Genomic DNA, 22,985 nt, shown 5'->3' with positions numbered 1-22,985 from the left:
TTAGATCCGACGATGCTGGGTCATTAGGCCGAAGGTCATTAGGCCGAAGGCCATTAGGCCGAAGGTCATTAGGCCGAATGGCCATTAGGCCGAATGGTCACTAGGCCGAATGGTCATCAGGACGAATTGAAAATCAGCCGTTATGAGCCTGTAAAGAGATCTGTTGTTTTTACTTTTTCCAAAATTTTTTTGCCGAAAACTACTTCATGACTACTTTAACAATGAAACTAGAAAGAATAGCCTATGTTTTAAAGAAGGAAAAGTTTAAGAATTGAATATCAGCAGTTTCTGCGCCAAAAACTATTTTAGCAATGATACTAGAAAGAACAGCCTATGTTTAAAAGAAGGAAAAATTCATGGGTAAAATATCAGTAGATTCAGCATCAATAAAGTATCTTCGTGCCTGTCACACGATATACACATGCAAAATGGTCATTTGCCGAGGAAGCTCTCAGTTAATAACTGTGGAAGTGTTCATAGAACACTAAGCTGAGAAGCAGGCTTTGTTTCAGTGGGGACGTAACGGCAAGAAGAAGACCCAATGATCATTCGGCCTGATGACCATTCGGCCTAATGACCATTCGGCCTAATGACCTTCGGCCTAATGACTTTCGGCCGAATGGCCTGACACCAAATCCGACGGTGGCGGGGAATATGTGAATGAAGAGCTGAAAGATTTCTATGCTTCGGAGGGAATTCAAGCTCAGTACACGGCCGCCTACTCCCCACAGCAGAATGGTGTTGCGGAGCGGAAGAACCGCAGCCTCCAGGAAATGGCAACCTGTATGTTGTTGGATGCACACGCGAAAAAAATCCGTTCTGATAAACGTGAACAAATACACCGTGAACTGGAACTAGTTCCGACATATGGGCGTTCTAGAGAACGTGAAACCCAGTTCACGGTGTACATTTCTTATTGTTGTTATGGTTGCTATGCATAGTTCCCGTTGCCGTGACTGAGAGTGCACGTATATCGGAACGGTTTTTTTGCGTGCAGGTCTCGATAAGCAGTACTGGGGGGAGGTGGTCATGACTGCGGGCTACATCCAGAACCAGATGCCATCGCGTTCTGTGGACCAAACGACGTTCGAAAGATGGTTTGGACGGAAGCCATCGCTGAAGCATTTCCGGGTGTTCGGGAGCGTTGCGTACGTCCACATCCCGGGCCTCAAGCGCAGCAAGTTGGATGCGAAGGCTCGAAAGCTACTGTTCGTGGGCTACACAGCAAAAAAATATGAAAATTAAACAGCACGTAAATTGAAGATCAACTGAAATTTGCGACAGAAAAATGTAAATCACCTACATTTAACGTCACCCGAGCAGCCAGCTGCTGGTCAGACGGCTTGTTTACAGATTTTAAAGCATATTCGCTTTAAATTTACATGCATCTGCTATAAACCACGCCAGGCATTCTCCGTCGTCAGCTAAAGAACGACTGCTCGCAGCTGTGGCGGTTTCCCCGTTGTCTCTCAGTAGGGTATTCTGGGGTAATACGCACCAGTTAAGGAAGATGCGTCCAAATGCATATAAAAGGACAATAATTTATTGTTTTAATGCATGCATTCATTGCAAATACTTGCATTCTAAGCGATCTCGAACTAAACTTTGGCCTTAATATAGTATAGCTTTTGAAAATAACGTTTTTTGTGAAGACTAACATTACGGCTTCGTATGTTTATGCGGGGCAGTATGCACCCATGCTCGGGGTAAAATGCACTACAACAATGGGGCAGGATGCGCTCAAACAAAGGGGCAAGACGCACCACAACATTGGGGCAAGATGCACTGTCGAGTTTATATTTTTTTTCCCTTTTTAGAGAAAATGCATGTTTTCTAAGGTTTTAAGACGAGTAATAGCTCAATTTCATTTGCGATTACTTTCACAGTGCTCATAGATATGATTACAGCTTGTTTTCTATAGGTGCGTTTTGCCCCAACACATGGAGTGCATATTGCCCCAATCAAGAGTAAAAAATAAAACTGTTTAAAATATATAATTTATGTAAATTACTGTTTATGTTATTATTTCTACGCTTAGTATTACCCTCAATTAACTGAATAAATACAACAGCTTAAGATATTTGGTCGGTTTTCACCATCAAATCGTTCGACAAACGATAGGAAAAATTACATCAGAAACCTGCGTTTTGATTTAATTCATTTTTCTCACTAATTACGTAACGCAGATATGTAAAATTTTCCAGGTGCTCATTTATAAGGACGTTCTATTAGACTGGCAAGGTTTCAAAGCTCCAAAACCGATAATTCCTGAAAAATCAAGGGGGTGCGTTTTGCCTCGACAGTGCATATTACCCCAGATGCCCCTAGTCTTTGCAACAGTCGGAGCATGTCGGGAATGCGTGCATTATGGTAGAAGCAGTTTAACTTTGACTGTCTGCTATTCAACAAGCTGAGATGAAAACGCGTGCTACTCACACCCCAAGGATCTGAGTTCAATTCTCGCTCGGAGCTTGATTTCTTTTATATTTTCTAACAGATATCTGCAATGTAATTTTGAGATCGCACAAAAATTTCCATCATATATGACGGGGTCCTTTTATTACATTCGATCCGTCATAATTTTACAGGTTTTTTTCGAACTGTGTGGTAGGCGCGACATGTTGGGAGAATGCCGAAAAACCGCTGCAAAATTAGTGTTCGCCACTGATCCGGTTGGTCCAAGAAGCCATGGAATGCCAAGAGCACATTGGGCGGCTTATGTGACTGACGGTGGAAATCTGCAGCTGGAACATATGGTATTATGGCGGCAAATCGTAGAACTACATTAATGAAATTGTGGACAGATCAGGCAAAATAAATCTATTTCATATCATAATTGACTATACTATCCTTTTCGCTTATTCCTGGAGTGAGTAAAGTTTTTTTCCTGTGTCCATTCGTTCAAGTTGGATTTTTCAATTTTTCTGCGAGGCTTAAGAGCGGAATTAATTCTGTAAAATAGATGCTTCTCATATTTCCAGAAATTCATTAAAAAATCCTCCAGGTATTGCTTTATAAATCTGTCAGAAAATTTAAGAAACAAATCGGCCAAAAATGCCATAGAGGTTCCTCCGAGAAGTCCTTCAGAAACTCTTCCATTGATCCCTTCAAAAAATTCTAGTGATATTTGCAGACGCGGCACAATGCAGTTTCTCCAGGTATTTAGATTTTTTTTTTTTAATAAAAAAAATCGCTCACAGATTTCTACAAGAATACTTGCAGGAAATTCTCCAACAATTTCAATAAAGGGGTTTTCAAGGAATTTTGGCTATGAATAAGTATTTATTTTTGTATTTTTGGAATTCCACCAAGAATTTACCAAAAAGTTCTTAAGGTATTTCTCCTCGGATTCCTGTACGGGAAATCCCTGGGATTTTTTCGAATATTCCTTACTCCTACGGAGCTTCATTCAAAAACACTTCCTAAGATTTCTGCAGGGATTTTACTAAAAATTTCTTCACTATCAAAAACTCTTGCACACGAATGTGGAGTTGTGCTCGCTGAAATGTACTTGACGTTCATAGAATAAGAGGTTCAAGTTGATACTTCAGAGAAGATTCCACCTTCCTGATCACGGAACTGCTCAGGGTTTCTTTCAGAAATTTGTGCTGGCTTTTATTTTGAATTTCAGGGATTTCTGCAGCAATTTCAGCAAGGGATTATTTGAATAGTTCTTTACAAATCCTACTGGGATTGCTTTAGAAATCCATCCCAAGGTAAACTTTGACTTGTATTGCGAATTTCTGTCGTAAAATCACAGTTCTAAGGGATTTCCTTGGAGTAATTCTGATAAATTTATTGACATAATTTTTAAAATTTGACTTGTATTGAGAATTGTTGTCGAAACATTACAGTTCTTATGGAACTCCTTGGAGTGTATCTTATAAATTTCATGAAATTATTTTTAAAATTTGACTTGTATTGAGAAGTGTTGTCGTAAAATCACATTTCTTATGGAACTCCTTGGAGTAATTCTAATAAATTTATTGAAATAATGTTTTTAATTTAACTTTTATTGAGAATTGTTGTCGAAAGATCACAGTTCTTATGGAACTCCTTGGAGTAATTCTGATAAATTTATTGAAATTATTTTTAAAATTTGACTTGCATTGAAAAGTGTTGTCGTAAAATCACAGTTCTTATGGAACACCTTGGAGTTATTCTGATTAATTTACTAAAATGTCTTTTTAATTTGACTTGTATTGAGAATCCCTAAAAACCAAACGGACCCAGGACGAAAACGGCTTTCCTGGGAATCTGACTAGACTGTTTAAAGCAACGATGGACGGTGTGTAAAACTGTGTAAAGATTTCGGGTGAACTATCCAGCTTATTCGAATCTCGCCGGGGACTGCGACAAGGTGACGGACTCTCATGCCTACTCTTCAACATCTCTCTAGAAGGTGTAATGCGACGAGCCGGGCTCTACAGCTGGGGTACGATTTTCACAAAATCCGGGCAATTTGTGTGCTTTGCGGACGACATGGATATTATCGTCAGAACATTTGGAACGGTGGCAGAGCTGTACACCCGCCTGAAACGCGAAGCACCAAAGCAGGTCGGACTGGTGGTGAATGCCTCAAATACAAAGTACATGCTTGTAGATGGAACCGAACACGACCGGATCCGCCTGGGTAGCAAGGTTACGATAGACGGGGATACCTTCGAGGTGGTGGAGGAATTAGTCTACATCGGATCCTTACGTCCAGCTGACAACAACGTTAGTCGTGAAATTCGAAGGCGCATCATCAGTGGAAGTCGGATCTACTACGGGCTCCAGATTCACCCCCGTACCAAATTTACCATGTACAAAACGCTTATAAGACCGGAGGACCTGCAGGCACTTGGAGTTTTCGAGCGACGCATGCTAAGGATGATCTTCGGCGGTGTACAGGAGAATGGTGTGTGGCGGCGAAAGATGAACCACGAGCTCGCTGAACTCTACGGTGAACCAAGGATCCAGAAGGTGGCCAAAGCCGGAAGGATACGGTGGGAAGGGCATGTTGCGAGAATGCCGGAAAGCAACCCTGCAAAGTTGGTGTTTGCTACCAATCCGGTTGGCACAAGAAGGCGTGGAGCGCAGAGAGCACGCAGGGTGGACCAGGTGGAGCGTGATCCGGCAAGCATTGGGCGTGACCAAGGATGGAGAGCGGCAGCCACGAACCGTGGAATATTGTTGACTCAGTTTTATTATGAATTTGATGTAATATTTAATAAATGAAATGAATGAGAATCCCTAAAGGAATCCCTAAAGAAATTGCTGGAGAAATCCCTGTGGAAATCATGGAGGAATCCCCAAAGGGATTCCTGAATGATTCTAGGAGGATTACCAGGAGGAATTACAGGAGAAATCCCTGAAGGAATTGGCTTAAGCGGTGTTGATAATAATCCATATTCTGAATCTGCATGCCAAACTGGACCAAAATCCAAATTTTCATAAAATTTGGTGGCATGGAACCTATTTAAAAACCAATTTGATGTATGTATGGAAGCGATATGGTGAATCACCCCTCATCGGATTTTGTACTAAGCGTAGATGTCAAGCAGTGTCCCTGCTGTCAAAAACTGTTTTCGAGCTCAGAAAAAGATGATCTTTCGTACACAATTAAAAAATCAATAAAGTTTTCGAAATATGAAAAGCCCCAAGAATAGGAGGAATTCCTGGATACATTCCGGGAGTTATTCCTGGAGAAATTCCAGAAGGAATCCTTGGAGGGATTCCAGGAGGAACCCTTGAGAAATTGCTTAAGGAATCCCTGGATAAATTCCTGGAGGAATTCCTTGAGGAATCCCTTCGGAAATTCCTGAAGGAATTTCTGGACGAATTCCTGGAGGTATCCCTGGAGGAATTCCTGGAGAAATATTTGAAGATATTCTTGAAGGAATTCCTGGGCGAATCCCTGGAGATATTCCTGGAGGAAACCCTGAAGAAATTCCAGGAGGTATTCCTGGAGAAATTCCTGGAGGAATGCCTTGAGAAATTCCTAGAGGAATTCTCGCAGGAATTCCTGGAAGAATCCCTGCAGGAATCCCTTGAGCAATCGCTGGAGGAATTCCTGGAGGAATGCCTGGAGGCATGCCTGGACGATTTCCTGGAAGATCCACAGGAGGAGTCCCTGGAGGTATTTCTGGAGGAAGCCCTGGAGGAATCACACGGAAAATTCTTGGAGGAATCTCTGGAGGAATCTCTGGATGATTCTCTGGATGATTCTCTGGAGAAATTCCTGGAAGAATCCCTAGTGGAATTCCTGAATTAATCCCTGTATGAATTCCTGAAGAAATTGCTGGAGGAATCCTTGGAGGCATTTCGTGAGGAATGACTGGAGAAATTTCTGGATGAATCGCTGGAGGAATTCCTATAGAAATCCCTGGAGAAATTCCTGAAGAAGCCCCTAGAAAAATCATGGAGGAATTCCTGGAGAAATTCCTGGGAGAATCACCGGAGAAATTCCTGAATTAATCCCTGGAGAAATTCCTGAAGGAATACCAGGAGAATTCCCAGAAGAAATTCCTGGAGGAATCCTTGGAGGAATTTCTTGAGGATTAACTAAAAAAAATTCAAGAGAAATCCCTGGAGGAATTCCTGGAATAACGCCTATAGGAATTCCTAGGGGAATCCCTGGAGAAGTTCCTGTAGGAATTCCTGGAGGATTTCCTGAGAAATTCCTGGAGGAATACCTAGAGGTATTTCTGGAGGAATCTTTGGAAGAATCCCTGGAGGAAGCCCTAGAGGAAGCCCTAGATGAATTCCTGGAGGTATCCCTGGAGGAATTCCTGGAGAAATCCCTGGAGGAATTCCTGGAGGAATACTTGGAAAAATTCCTGGAGGAACCCTGGAGAAATTCCTTAAGAAATCCCTGGAGAAATTCCTCGACGAATCGCTGGATGTATTCCTGGAGGAATCCCTGGACGAATTCCTTGAAGAAACCTTGGAGGAACTCCTGGAGCAATCCCTAGGGGAAATCCAGTAAGTATTCTTGGAGGATTTCCTGAGGACTTCCTTGAGGATTTCCTGTAGGCATTTTTGGAGAAATTCCTGTAGGAATGCTTGAAGGAATCCCTGGAGGTATTTTTGAAAGAATTATGATAATTAGCTTTATTAAGGACAGAGCCCCTATAGCCACAGCTGTAAAGGCGTGGGTATTCAGTATGACCAAGCTGAGGGTGACGGGTTCGATTCCCGGTCAGTCCAGGATCTTTTCGTAATGGAAATTTCCTTGGGCATAGAGTATCTTCGTGCCTGCCACACGATATACACATGCACAATGGTCATTGGCAGAGGAAGCTCTCAGTTAATAACTGTGGAAGTTCTCATAGAACACTAAGCTGAGTAGCAGGCTTTGTCCCAGTTGGGACTTTACGCCAAGAAGAGGAGGAGCTTTATTTAGGAAATTTTCAGCCCTTGGCTGGTCGATCTCCGGTTTTTTTTGAAAGAATTCGTGCAGGATTTCTTGGAGGAAACCCTGGAGGAAGCCCTGGAGGAATTCCTGGAGGTATCCCTGGAGAAATTCATGAAAAAAACCCTTGGAGGAATACTTGAAAAAAAAAAACCCCTAGAGAAATTCGTTAAGGAATCCCTGGAGAAAATCCTGGAGGAATCGATGGATGTATTCCTGGAGGAATCCCTGGAGGAATTGCTTAAGGAAACTTTGGGGGAATTCCTGGATGAATTCCTTAAGGAGTCCTTGGAGGAATTCCTGGAGCAATCCCTGGAGAAATTCCTTGAGGAATCCCTGTAGGAATTAATGGAGGAATTTCTGGAAGATTCCCTAGAGAAATCCCTGGAGGAAATCCTGGAGGAATCCGTGTCGAAATTCCTGGAGGAATCCTGGAAAAATTATTTAAAGAATCCCTGGAGAAATTCCTGGAAGAATCCCTGGGGAAATTCCTGGTGGAATTTCTTAAGGTATACTTGGAGGAATCCCTGGAGCAATTCCTGGAGGTATTTCTGGAGGATCCCCTGGAGGAGCCCTTGGCGAAATTCCTGGAGGCGCCCTGGAGGAATTCCTTAAGGAATCCCTGGAGAAACTCCTGGAGGAATCCCTGGAGAAATTCCTGGTGGAATTCTTGGAGGTATTCCTGGAGGAATCCTTCAGGTATCAGTAGGTCGGCTCCAGAGGCACGTTCTCCTCCATTTGGGAATTTCCTGAGGAATTCCTGGAGGAATCCCTGCAGGTATTTTTAGAGGAATCCTTGCAGGAATCCCTGGAGGAAGCCCAGGAGGAATCCCTGGAGGTATTTTTTGAAGAATTTCTGGAGGAATCCCTGGGGGAATCCCTGGAGGAAGCCCAGGAGAAATCCCTGGAGGTTATTTTTGGAGGAATTCCTGGATGAATCCTTGGAGGAATCCCTAGAGAAAGCCCTGGGGGAATTCCTTGAGGAATCCCTGAAGGAGTTTCTGGAGGAATCCTTGCATGAATTTTTTGAGGAATCCCTGGAGAAATTGCTGGGGGAACCATTGAGAAATTCTTTTTCTCTGTAGGAAATCCTGGAGGAATGCCTGGGGGAATTCCTGGAAGAATCCCAGGAGGAATCCCTGAAGGTATTTCTGGAGGATAGCCTGGAGGAATTCCTTCAGGAACCCCTTGAGGTATTCCTGGAGGAATCCGTGGAGAAATCCCTAGAGATATTCCTGGAGGAATGTCTGGAGAAATTCCTGGAAGAATCCTTGGAGAAATTCTTGAAGGAACTCTGGAGAAATTCCTGAAGACATTCCTGGAGGAACCCTGGAGGTATTCCTGGTGGAATCGCTGGTGGAGTTCCTTGAGGAATCCTTGGAGGAATTACTGGGACAATTCCTTGAGAAATTCCTAAAACCCTGGAAGAATTCCTGGGGGAATGCCAGGAGGAATGCCTGGTGGAATTTCTGGATGATTCCCTGGAGGAATCCCTGGAGGTAGCCCTGGAGGAATTTTAATTCCTTAAAGAATCCCTGGATAAATTCCTGGAGAAGTTTCTTGAGGAATCCCTGCGGAAATTCCTGGAGGAATCTCTGGACGAATTCCTAAAGGAATCTCTGGAGGAATACTTGGAAGTATTTTTGGAGGAATTCCTGTAGAAATTTCTGGAGGAATCGCCGGAGAAATTCCTGGAGGAATCTCTTAAGGAATCGCTGGAGGAATGCTTGGACGATTTTCTGGCAGTTTCCCAGGAGGAATCCTTGGGGGTATTCTTGGAGGAATCTGTGGAGAAATTCCCCAGCCAACCACATATCGTAAAGCATTGTGTGGAAAAAATCGTATATTTTCATATGTGTAATCAGAATTGTATAATAATATGTATATTTGTTGACAATGATTGCGTAAAATCGCATTTCATGCCAAATTAAATTTCAATTGCGATTTTGTTTCATAAAGTCATCTCCGATCATAAAAAGTGCGAGATACTATCGGTAGGATCGCACAGAATCGGATAGAATCGTGAAAAAAAAACATACATTCTTAGTGTCAAGCTGCAAGGTCGCTAGCATCGTATATGTGATTTCTTTCAATCGTGGAAATCGTCGCTTCACGTATGAATCCGCTAAATCGAGCTTGCTACCTAAAGGTATGATGGGAATCGGTGAAATCGTATACAACTATAACAATGTTGTATATTGATCGTTTGCATCACACTTGCGTCGTATACGAAATGAATGAAATCGTAGAAATCGTAAATTCATTTCTGCAGTCGCATATGATTGTTACTGCACTTTTAATAGTAGAATCTTAATCTCGGAAATCGTAAATGGTTTTGTTTACATATTTGTATGATGGAGAAAAAGAAAAAAATGATATTCATCACAAATTTGTATTATTGTTGTTGTCGACACATTCCAACCATGGTAGCAATAATTTCAACAAAATTAATAGGTTTTCATATTAGCAGATGACTTACAATAAGTGATGTATAGATTCCAACATCGATGTGAATTCCGGGCCTCTTGCACGGCACCACTTGCCACTCAATGCACAACAACAACGCTCCTACCACAAGTCACGCACCGTATCATGCTTATTTTTATTCGTTTCATCCCATTCACTTTGAACTCTCTACTTCCAACTTGGCAATGTAGGCAATAGAGATAACGCGCAGTTCTCAATCAAAGGACCTAAGTTCGATTCCCATCGAACACGGATTGTTTTTAATGTGAAAATCTTGAGTCGTATATCGGTACACTCAATCGTAATAAGATCATGCAAATCGTATATTTAGACGGAGAAAATCGGCGAAATCGTAGAAATTTTTCGAGAAATCGTAAATCATGTTGGATGGAATCGCAGTAATCGTATATATGTTTCGATATGGCCTCCACTTTATTATGTATATGCCTGTTTCGTGCATTGAATACGATTTCTTTGGTTCTATATAAGTGTGACTATTTCAGTTGCAATTTCGATATAGCAACCAAATTGCTGGCTGGGTCCTGGAGGAATCCCTGGAGAAATTCCTAGAGGAATCTCTGGAGAAATTTTTGGAGGGATCTTCGGAGGAATTCCTGGAGGAATCCCTCGAGGAATCCCTCGAGGAATCGCTGGAGGAATTCCTGGAGGAATGCTTGGATGATTTCTTGGAAGAATCCCTGAAATTATTTTTCGGAAGAGTTTTTAAAGAAATTTTCAAAAGTAGGTACTTGTGAAAGGATTTTATAATTATTGCCGAAAACGTTGTCGCAGGAAAGTTGAAAATAATGTCTGGAAAATTCTGAAAATATTGAATAAATTCGCGGAAGAATTGCTTAATGAATTCCCAAATAAATTGCCAAAAGAATTATTGATGAATTTGGCAAAATAACTTTAAAACGATTTACGACAATATTTGTTAAATATTGCCGCAGGAATTTCAGAAATTGCTGTTGAAATAATTATATTATTTCCCGAAGAAACTTATAAAGGAACTACGAATAATTCCTCCAAATACTACCGCTGGAATTTCTATAAAAATTGCCAAATAAATTTCCCAAAAAAATATTTAAGCGTAGAATTAGCTTTAAGTTGAAATAACATAAAATAAAAACCAAAAATGATTTCGAGAATTTTGAATAAACTTCTAAAAGAATTCACAAATAAGTTTTCCGATCAAATTTAAAAAAAAAATAATGTCGAAGAGAAAATAATTGTCCTTGGACTTTTTATGCGACGAAAGGTACAAAACCCCTGGAATTCCGGCAGCTGTCTCCGATTGACCATCGCGGAAACCCTCCATACCGAGCTTGACGGTGCTCCCTCTGATGGTCACATTGTCCAAAAACCTCCGAATTCACCTCCAACACTCTTGATATGCAAAATCATGATGTCGGATGTGTCGCAAGCCAGGTTTCGTAATTGTTCGGGAAAAGGCCACTATTTCCGGGTAGCCCCAGGTTCCCGAAACATCCGGGATGGTGGTCAATATGTCCAAAAATTTCTGAATATTCCTCCCAAATACTTGATTTGCGACACTATGTAGAATGGGACATGACAAATGTGTTTTTTAGAATTATGCTATGCAAAATGTCAGGTGTCAGGAGCTTGCGAAATGTGTCTCCTGAAGGCACCCCAAACGTGACCCAGAACATCCGAAACCAGAACCAGGTACACCTAAACCTTTTTTTACGTCCACTATTGGCTAAGCGAAAAAAATTTCTACCGGCAAAATAATGATCAAAATACACATTTTTATAGTTTTGTACACATCTCCTAATCACGAAGATGTTTAAAAAAATATAAAGCTGTTGAGTTTGCTCATTGTCTTAGCGGTAGAATTTTTTGTCGCTCAGCCAAGCATGGACGTAAAAAGAGGACGAAGTGTAATCCCAATTTACTCAAACAATGCATTTGCAATAATAAAACGATAATTGAACACATTTGCAATCTTTTTCCATGTGTTTCTCACAAATAATCAGTGATTAAAAGGAAGTTGGTCCATTTTTGACCCTATTTGACCCCCCTTCAATAACTCAAACCCCAAGAACTAAAAAACTATTTCGATATTTTTACATGGAACTAGGGATGTAGCGCGGTCTCCATTCCAAATTTTGTAAATATCGGTTGAAAAATGAAGTCACGGCGATTTTCTGAAATTAAATTTCTTACTATGACCAAAACGGGTTAATCAAAGGTTTTTCTTTCGAGTGGCATTGTTGTGTAGCTTATGGCAGTTGAACTGTTAACTCTATGGTAGATTTTTTCCGTAATTACACTGATAAAGGTTTTACTAGCAACCAAACTGCATAGTTCATATGAGATTTTTCCTTCTTTTAAGGACAAGGTATTTGGGATACATAGCTCAAATTTTCTAGAGCACCATTTTTTAGAACCGGTGAACGGATATGGCTGTAAATGCATCACGCTGATTGTTCAGTGGCTGTCATCAGCGTGATGCATTTTGATCCAGATCCATTCAACGGTTCTAAAAAACGGTGCTCTAGAAAATTTGAGCTATGTACTCCAAATACCTTGTCCTTAAAAATAGGCTGTGCTTTCGAATTACACTGTTACGAAATAGTGGACCTTCCTTTCTTAGTCAAGCATGTGGAATCATGAAACACATGGGAACAAATGCCCCAAATGGAAGATAACGTGCCTCTTTAGCCGGCCTTCCAATGTATATGAGTAGACATATAACTAATAAACGAAAGAAAAAATTATCAAAACTAATGATCAATTTGTTCGCAGGGTGACTGTGTTATGAAAATAAACAAAAAACTGTGAAATTCTTATAAGCTTTATAAGAAGAGAGAAATTTAAAACCATCTCGATTAAACCAAGTGTCGTAGTGCAAGAGCCACAATTGAAATGGGCAATACAAGGTTTGCCGGGTCAGTTAGTGAATACATAAAAATAAAGAATCAGGGAACAAAAACTGTGTGCTAAAGTTTCCAACTGGTTTTTTATTTGTCAAGGACATGTATAAATTGGAACAATGCAAATGTACACACATTTTTCTGATTGGAAATTATTGCCAAGGAAAACAAATTTTAAACGCCCCAATGTATGCACAAGAAATCAACCGTATACAAGTTATAAAAAAAAATTAAACATTTTCAATCCAACGACAGTATCGCAAACGTAACATGGACATGCATGAGGAGAACACAGGGTGTGAATTTACCATATATAATATACTAATGTTTCAGTTCAGTTCAGTGAAGTGAAGTGATCTGAAAATTTTTGAAGATGTGCACCCAGCTCTTTTGGGAGCCATTTCTTTGGGAATTTTGAAATAAAGCGTTTTTGGCTTGGGGGCGGTTCAGAATGTCGAATTGTTTAAAAATCCATATTCACTAAAACTGATGTGGTCAGGGCGTCAACAGTGTGCACCCAAAATAACCAAAATTGGTATTTTATTATATTTTGCATCCTGAAAAAAAATTTTGTTTTTTTGAACTGAAGAGCTGGTTACTCAGTGAGTAACTTGGAGTAACCACGATGACACCACTGCCCGAGGGGGCGGTCCAGAATGTCGAATTGTTTAAAAATCCATATTCACTAAAACTGATGTGGTCAGGGCGTTGACAGTGTGCACCCAAAATAACCAAAATTGGCATTTTATAATATTTCGCTTCCTGAGGGGGCGGTCCAGAATGTCGAATTGTTTAAAAATCCATATTCACTAAAACTGATGTGGTCAGGGCGTTGACAGTGTGCACCCAAAATAACCAAAATTGGCATTTTATAATATTTCGCTTCCTGAGGGGGCGGTTCAGAATGTCGAATTGTTTAAAAATCCATATTCACTAAAACTGATGTGGTCAGGGCGTCAACAGTGTGCACCCAAAATAACCAAAATTGGTATTTTATTATATTTTGCATCCTGAAAAAAAAATTTGTTTTTTTGAACTGAAGAGCTGGTTACTCAGTGAGTAACTTGGAGTAACCACGATGACACCACTGCCCGAGGGGGCGGTCCAGAATGTCAAATTGTTTAAAAATCCATATTCACTAAAACTGATGTGGTCAGGGCGTTAACAGTGTGCACCCAAAATAACCAAAATTGGCATTTTATAATATTTCGCTTCCTGAGGGGGCGGTTCAGAATGTCGAATTGTTTAAAAATCCATATTCACTAAAACTGATGTGGTCAGGGCGTCAACAGTGTGCACCCAAAATAACCAAAATTGGCATTTTATAATATTTCGCTTCCTGAGGGGGCGGTCCAGAATGTCGAATTGTTTAAAAATCCATATTCACTAAAACTGATGTGGTCAGGGCGTTAACAGTGTGCACCCAAAATAACCAAAATTGGCATTTTATAATATTTCGCTTCCTGAGGGGGCGGTTCAGAATGTCGAATTGTTTAAAAATCCATATTCACTAAAACTGATGTGGTCAGGGCGTTGACAGTGTGCACCCAAAATAACCAAAATTGGCATTTTATAATATTTCGCTTCCTGAGGAGGCGGTTCAGAATGTCGAATTGTTTAAAAATCCATATTCACTAAAACTGATGTGGTCAGGGCGTTGACAGTGTGCACCCAAAATAACCAAAATTGGCATTTTATTATATTTTGCATCCTGAAAAAAAAATTTGTTTTTTTGAACTGAAGAGCTGGTTACTCAGTGAGTAACTTGGAGTAGGGTAGGGCGGGGCAAGATGAGCACCCTAAGGATCACGTTGAGTTTATTGAAAGTTAACACAATTTTTCAAAGTACCTCTCAGTAGTTCTTTTCTATATCTTATTTTCTATCACCCATAAACATGGGAGGGTTCAAAATTCACAATAAGGATGATTTATTTGACTAAACAAAAAAGATGTTTTATGGTCAGTTCGAACATGCTACGGGGCAAGACGAGCACCCCTACGGGGCAAGAAGAGCACTTCATTAAAATCCCAATATTTCAACAATCAATTGGTCATACACTGATTGATATAGTGAACCTTGTGTATAGCTATGGTATCACGTTCTAAAATAATCATTTTTTTCGATTATTGGAAAAAAATGCGGTTTTTTAATACTTTATACAAAATGACCCGAAAAACAATAAACGATTATTAGGTTGCTTATTTTTAGAAATTTACTCAACCAAATAGTTGCAGAGGTTACGGAAACCAATGTTCGACACTATTGAGTGGATTACAATAATTTCAAAATATTTTCTATATTACTATCAGGGGTGCTCATCTTGCCCCACTATAGGTAAATAACTAAAATTGAATAAATTTTAATGTTTGTTTTTAGAAAATATTTTCTAATGTAAAATAAAATGCTTTGCAGTAAGCTAGTAATGTTGGCTGATAACTAAAATTATGGTAAAAATTTGATTCTGACATAAAAACCTTATTTTATTCTGATGATTTCTTATAAGAAAATGCTAAAAATCCACGCTATCGACTTATTTGACGATATTTTTTAATTCGTTCATTATGAAGTACCTTTTATCAGGATTACAAACAGGATGGACATTATTCTAACGGATTATGAAGTTGTTTGGGCAAAATTCATCATAAAAGTAGTAAAACGGAGGGGTGCTCATCTTGCCCCGGGTGGCCATCTTGCCCCGTCCTACCCTAACCACGATGACACCACTGCCCGAGGGGGCGGTTCAGAATGTCGAATTGTTTAAAAATCCATATTCACTAAAACTGATGTGGTCAGGGCGTCAACAGTGTGCACCCAAAATAACCAAAATTGGCATTTTATAATATTTCGCTTCCTGAGGGGGCGGTCCAGAATGTCGAATTGTTTAAAAATCCATATTCACTAAAACTGATGTGGTCAGGGCGTCAACAGTGTGCACCCAAAATAACCAAAATTGGTATTTTATTATATTTTGCATCCTGAAAAAAAATTTTGTTTTTTTGAACTGAAGAGCTGGTTACTCAGTGAGTAACTTGGAGTAACCACGATGACACCACTGCCCGAGGGGGCGGTCCAGAATGTCAAATTGTTTAAAAATCCATATTCACTAAAACTGATGTGGTCAGGGCGTCAACAGTGTGCACCCAAAATAACCAAAATTGGCATTTTATAATATTTCGCTTCCTGAGGGGGCGGTTCAGAATGTCGAATTGTTTAAAAATCCATATTCACTAAAACTGATGTGGTCAGGGCGTTGACAGTGTGCACCCAAAATAACCAAAATTGGCATTTTATAATATTTCGCTTCCTGAGGGGGCGGTTCAGAATGTCGAATTGTTTAAAAATCCATATTCACTAAAACTGATGTGGTCAGGGCGTTGACAGTGTGCACCCAAAATAACCAAAATTGGCATTTTATAATATTTCGCTTCCTGAGGGGGCGGTCCAGAATGTCGAATTGTTTAAAAATCCATATTCACTAAAACTGATGTGGTCAGGGCGTTGACAGTGTGCACCCAAAATAACCAAAATTGGCATTTTATAATATTTCGCTTCCTGAGGGGGCGGTTCAGAATGTCGAATTGTTTAAAAATCCATATTCACTAAAACTGATGTGGTCAGGGCGTCAACAGTGTGCACCCAAAATAACCAAAATTGGTATTTTATTATATTTTGCATCCTGAAAAAAAATTTTGTTTTTTTGAACTGAAGAGCTGGTTACTCAGTGAGTAACTTGGAGTAACCACGATGACACCACTGCCCGAGGGGGCGGTCCAGAATGTCAAATTGTTTAAAAATCCATATTCACTAAAACTGATGTGGTCAGGGCGTTAACAGTGTGCACCCAAAATAACCAAAATTGGCATTTTATAATATTTCGCTTCCTGAGGGGGCGGTTCAGAATGTCGAATTGTTTAAAAATCCATATTCACTAAAACTGATGTGGTCAGGGCGTCAACAGTGTGCACCCAAAATAACCAAAATTGGCATTTTATAATATTTCGCTTCCTGAGGGGGCGGTCCAGAATGTCGAATTGTTTAAAAATCCATATTCACTAAAACTGATGTGGTCAGGGCGTTAACAGTGTGCACCCAAAATAACCAAAATTGGCATTTTATAATATTTCGCTTCCTGAGGGGGCGGTTCAGAATGTCGAATTGTTTAAAAATCCATATTCACTAAAACTGATGTGGTCAGGGCGTTGACAGTGTGCACCCAAAATAACCAAAATTGGCATTTTATAATATTTCGCTTCCTGAGGGGGCGGTTCAGAATGTCGAATTGTTTAAAAATCCATATTCACTAAAACTGATGTGGTCAGGGCGTTAACAGTGTGCACCCAAAATAACCAAAATTGGCATTTTATAATATTTCGCTTCCTGAGGGGGCGGTTCAGAATGTCGAATTGTTTAAAAATCCATATTCACTAAAACTGATGTGGTCAGGGCGTTGACAGTGTGCACCCAAAATAACCAAAATTGGCATTTTATAATATTTCGCTTCCTGAGGAGGCGGTTCAGAATGTCGAATTGTTTAAAAATCCATATTCACTAAAACTGATGTGGTCAGGGCGTTGACAGTGTGCACCCAAAATAACCAAAATTGGCATTTTATTATATTTTGCATCCTGAAAAAAAATTTTGTTTTTTTGAACTGAAGAGCTGGTTACTCAGTGAGTAACTTGGAGTAACCACGATGACACCACTGCCCGAGGGGGCGGTTCAGAATGTCGAATTGTTTAAAAATCCATATTCACTAAAACTGATGTGGTCAGGGCGTTGACAGTGTGCACCCAAAATAACCAAAATTGGCATTTTATAATATTTCGCTTCCTGAGGGGGCGGTTCAGAATGTCGAATTGTTTAAAAATCCATATTCACTAAAACTGATGTGGTCAGGGCGTCAACAGTGTGCACCCAAAATAACCAAAATTGGCATTTTATAATATTTCGCTTCCTGAGGGGGCGGTCCAGAATGTCGAATTGTTTAAAAATCCATATTCACTAAAACTGATGTGGTCAGGGCGTCAACAGTGTGCACCCAAAATAACCAAAATTGGTATTTTATTATATTTTGCATCCTGAAAAAAAATTTTGTTTTTTTGAACTGAAGAGCTGGTTACTCAGTGAGTAACTTGGAGTAACCACGATGACACCACTGCCCGAGGGGGCGGTCCAGAATGTCAAATTGTTTAAAAATCCATATTCACTAAAACTGATGTGGTCAGGGCGTCAACAGTGTGCACCCAAAATAACCAAAATTGGCATTTTATAATATTTCGCTTCCTGAGGGGGCGGTTCAGAATGTCGAATTGTTTAAAAATCCATATTCACTAAAACTGATGTGGTCAGGGCGTTGACAGTGTGCACCCAAAATAACCAAAATTGGCATTTTATAATATTTCGCTTCCTGAGGGGGCGGTTCAGAATGTCGAATTGTTTAAAAATCCATATTCACTAAAACTGATGTGGTCAGGGCGTTGACAGTGTGCACCCAAAATAACCAAAATTGGCATTTTATAATATTTCGCTTCCTGAGGGGGCGGTTCAGAATGTCGAATTGTTTAAAAATCCATATTCACTAAAACTGATGTGGTCAGGGCGTTGACAGTGTGCACCCAAAATAACCAAAATTGGCATTTTATAATATTTCGCTTCCTGAGGGGGCGGTCCAGAATGTCGAATTGTTTAAAAATCCATATTCACTAAAACTGATGTGGTCAGGGCGTTGACAGTGTGCACCCAAAATAACCAAAATTGGCATTTTATAATATTTCGCTTCCTGAGGGGGCGGTTCAGAATGTCGAATTGTTTAAAAATCCATATTCACTAAAACTGATGTGGTCAGGGCGTCAACAGTGTGCACCCAAAATAACCAAAATTGGTATTTTATTATATTTTGCATCCTGAAAAAAAATTTTGTTTTTTTGAACTGAAGAGCTGGTTACTCAGTGAGTAACTTGGAGTAACCACGATGACACCACTGCCCGAGGGGGCGGTTCAGAATGTCGAATTGTTTAAAAATCCATATTCACTAAAACTGATGTGGTCAGGGCGTCAACAGTGTGCACCCAAAATAACCAAAATTGGCATTTTATAATATTTCGCTTCCTGAGGGGGCGGTCCAGAATGTCGAATTGTTTAAAAATCCATATTCACTAAAACTGATGTGGTCAGGGCGTTAACAGTGTGCACCCAAAATAACCAAAATTGGCATTTTATAATATTTCGCTTCCTGAGGGGGCGGTTCAGAATGTCGAATTGTTTAAAAATCCATATTCACTAAAACTGATGTGGTCAGGGCGTTGACAGTGTGCACCCAAAATAACCAAAATTGGCATTTTATAATATTTCGCTTCCTGAGGGGGCGGTTCAGAATGTCGAATTGTTTAAAAATCCATATTCACTAAAACTGATGTGGTCAGGGCGTTAACAGTGTGCACCCAAAATAACCAAAATTGGCATTTTATAATATTTCGCTTCCTGAGGGGGCGGTTCAGAATGTCGAATTGTTTAAAAATCCATATTCACTAAAACTGATGTGGTCAGGGCGTCAACAGTGTGCACCCAAAATAACCAAAATTGGCATTTTATTATATTTTGCATCCTGAAAAAAAATTTTGTTTTTTTGAACTGAAGAGCTGGTTACTCAGTGAGTAACTTGGAGTAACCACGATGACACCACTGCCCGAGGGGGCGGTTCAGAATGTCGAATTGTTTAAAAATCCATATTCACTAAAACTGATGTGGTCAGGGCGTCAACAGTGTGCACCCAAAATAACCAAAATTGGCATTTTATAATATTTCGCTTCCTGAGGGGGCGGTCCAGAATGTCGAATTGTTTAAAAATCCATATTCACTAAAACTGATGTGGTCAGGGCGTTAACAGTGTGCACCCAAAATAACCAAAATTGGCATTTTATAATATTTCGCTTCCTGAGGGGGCGGTTCAGAATGTCGAATTGTTTAAAAATCCATATTCACTAAAACTGATGTGGTCAGGGCGTTGACAGTGTGCACCCAAAATAACCAAAATTGGCATTTTATAATATTTCGCTTCCTGAGGGGGCGGTTCAGAATGTCGAATTGTTTAAAAATCCATATTCACTAAAACTGATGTGGTCAGGGCGTTAACAGTGTGCACCCAAAATAACCAAAATTGGCATTTTATAATATTTCGCTTCCTGAGGGGGCGGTTCAGAATGTCGAATTGTTTAAAAATCCATATTCACTAAAACTGATGTGGTCAGGGCGTCAACAGTGTGCACCCAAAATAACCAAAATTGGTATTTTATTATATTTTGCATCCTGAAAAAAAATTTTGTTTTTTTGAACTGAAGAGCTGGTTACTCAGTGAGTAACTTGGAGTAACCACGATGACACCACTGCCCGAGGGGGCGGTCCAGAATGTCAAATTGTTTAAAAATCCATATTCACTAAAACTGATGTGGTCAGGGCGTTAACAGTGTGCACCCAAAATAACCAAAATTGGCATTTTATAATATTTCGCTTCCTGAGGGGGCGGTCCAGAATGTCGAATTGTTTAAAAATCCATATTCACTAAAACTGATGTGGTCAGGGCGTTAACAGTGTGCACCCAAAATAACCAAAATTGGCATTTTATAATATTTCGCTTCCTGAGGGGGCGGTTCAGAATGTCGAATTGTTTAAAAATCCATATTCACTAAAACTGATGTGGTCAGGGCGTCAACAGTGTGCACCCAAAATAACCAAAATTGGTATTTTATTATATTTTGCATCCTGAAAAAAAATTTTGTTTTTTTGAACTGAAGAGCTGGTTACTCAGTGAGTAACTTGGAGTAACCACGATGACACCACTGCCCGAGGGGGCGGTCCAGAATGTCAAATTGTTTAAAAATCCATATTCACTAAAACTGATGTGGTCAGGGCGTTGACAGTGTGCACCCAAAATAACCAAAATTGGCATTTTATAATATTTCGCTTCCTGAGGGGGCGGTTCAGAATGTCGAATTGTTTAAAAATCCATATTCACTAAAACTGATGTGGTCAGGGCGTTAACAGTGTGCACCCAAAATAACCAAAATTGGCATTTTATAATATTTCGCTTCCTGAGGGGGCGGTCCAGAATGTCGAATTGTTTAAAAATCCATATTCACTAAAACTGATGTGGTCAGGGCGTCAACAGTGTGCACCCAAAATAACCAAAATTGGTATTTTATTATATTTTGCATCCTGAAAAAAAATTTTGTTTTTTTGAACTGAAGAGCTGGTTACTCAGTGAGTAACTTGGAGTAACCACGATGACACCACTGCCCGAGGGGGCGGTTCAGAATGTCGAATTGTTTAAAAATCCATATTCACTAAAACTGATGTGGTCAGGGCGTCAACAGTGTGCACCCAAAATAACCAAAATTGGCATTTTATAATATTTCGCTTCCTGAGGGGGCGGTCCAGAATGTCGAATTGTTTAAAAATCCATATTCACTAAAACTGATGTGGTCAGGGCGTTAACAGTGTGCACCCAAAATAACCAAAATTGGCATTTTATAATATTTCGCTTCCTGAGGGGGCGGTTCAGAATGTCGAATTGTTTAAAAATCCATATTCACTAAAACTGATGTGGTCAGGGCGTTGACAGTGTGCACCCAAAATAACCAAAATTGGCATTTTATAATATTTCGCTTCCTGAGGGGGCGGTTCAGAATGTCGAATTGTTTAAAAATCCATATTCACTAAAACTGATGTGGTCAGGGCGTTAACAGTGTGCACCCAAAATAACCAAAATTGGCATTTTATAATATTTCGCTTCCTGAGGGGGCGGTTCAGAATGTCGAATTGTTTAAAAATCCATATTCACTAAAACTGATGTGGTCAGGGCGTTGACAGTGTGCACCCAAAATAACCAAAATTGGCATTTTATAATATTTCGCTTCCTGAGGAGGCGGTTCAGAATGTCGAATTGTTTAAAAATCCATATTCACTAAAACTGATGTGGTCAGGGCGTTGACAGTGTGCACCCAAAATAACCAAAATTGGCATTTTATTATATTTTGCATCCTGAAAAAAAATTTTGTTTTTTTGAACTGAAGAGCTGGTTACTCAGTGAGTAACTTGGAGTAACCACGATGACACCACTGCCCGAGGGGGCGGTTCAGAATGTCGAATTGTTTAAAAATCCATATTCACTAAAACTGATGTGGTCAGGGCGTCAACAGTGTGCACCCAAAATAACCAAAATTGGCATTTTATAATATTTCGCTTCCTGAGGGGGCGGTCCAGAATGTCGAATTGTTTAAAAATCCATATTCACTAAAACTGATGTGGTCAGGGCGTCAACAGTGTGCACCCAAAATAACCAAAATTGGTATTTTATTATATTTTGCATCCTGAAAAAAAATTTTGTTTTTTTGAACTGAAGAGCTGGTTACTCAGTGAGTAACTTGGAGTAACCACGATGACACCACTGCCCGAGGGGGCGGTTCAGAATGTCGAATTGTTTAAAAATCCATATTCACTAAAACTGATGTGGTCAGGGCGTCAACAGTGTGCACCCAAAATAACCAAAATTGGCATTTTATAATATTTCGCTTCCTGAGGGGGCGGTCCAGAATGTCGAATTGTTTAAAAATCCATATTCACTAAAACTGATGTGGTCAGGGCGTCAACAGTGTGCACCCAAAATAACCAAAATTGGTATTTTATTATATTTTGCATCCTGAAAAAAAATTTTGTTTTTTTGAACTGAAGAGCTGGTTACTCAGTGAGTAACTTGGAGTAACCACGATGACACCACTGCCCGAGGGGGCGGTCCAGAATGTCAAATTGTTTAAAAATCCATATTCACTAAAACTGATGTGGTCAGGGCGTCAACAGTGTGCACCCAAAATAACCAAAATTGGCATTTTATAATATTTCGCTTCCTGAGGGGGCGGTTCAGAATGTCGAATTGTTTAAAAATCCATATTCACTAAAACTGATGTGGTCAGGGCGTTGACAGTGTGCACCCAAAATAACCAAAATTGGCATTTTATAATATTTCGCTTCCTGAGGGGGCGGTTCAGAATGTCGAATTGTTTAAAAATCCATATTCACTAAAACTGATGTGGTCAGGGCGTTGACAGTGTGCACCCAAAATAACCAAAATTGGCATTTTATAATATTTCGCTTCCTGAGGGGGCGGTTCAGAATGTCGAATTGTTTAAAAATCCATATTCACTAAAACTGATGTGGTCAGGGCGTCAAC

The sequence above is a fragment of the Aedes albopictus genome, chromosome 1, assembly GCF_035046485.1.
Source record: "Aedes albopictus strain Foshan chromosome 1, AalbF5, whole genome shotgun sequence".
Classification (NCBI taxonomy): Eukaryota; Metazoa; Arthropoda; class Insecta; order Diptera; family Culicidae; genus Aedes; species Aedes albopictus.
Note: the sequence above shows the minus strand (reverse complement) of the source record.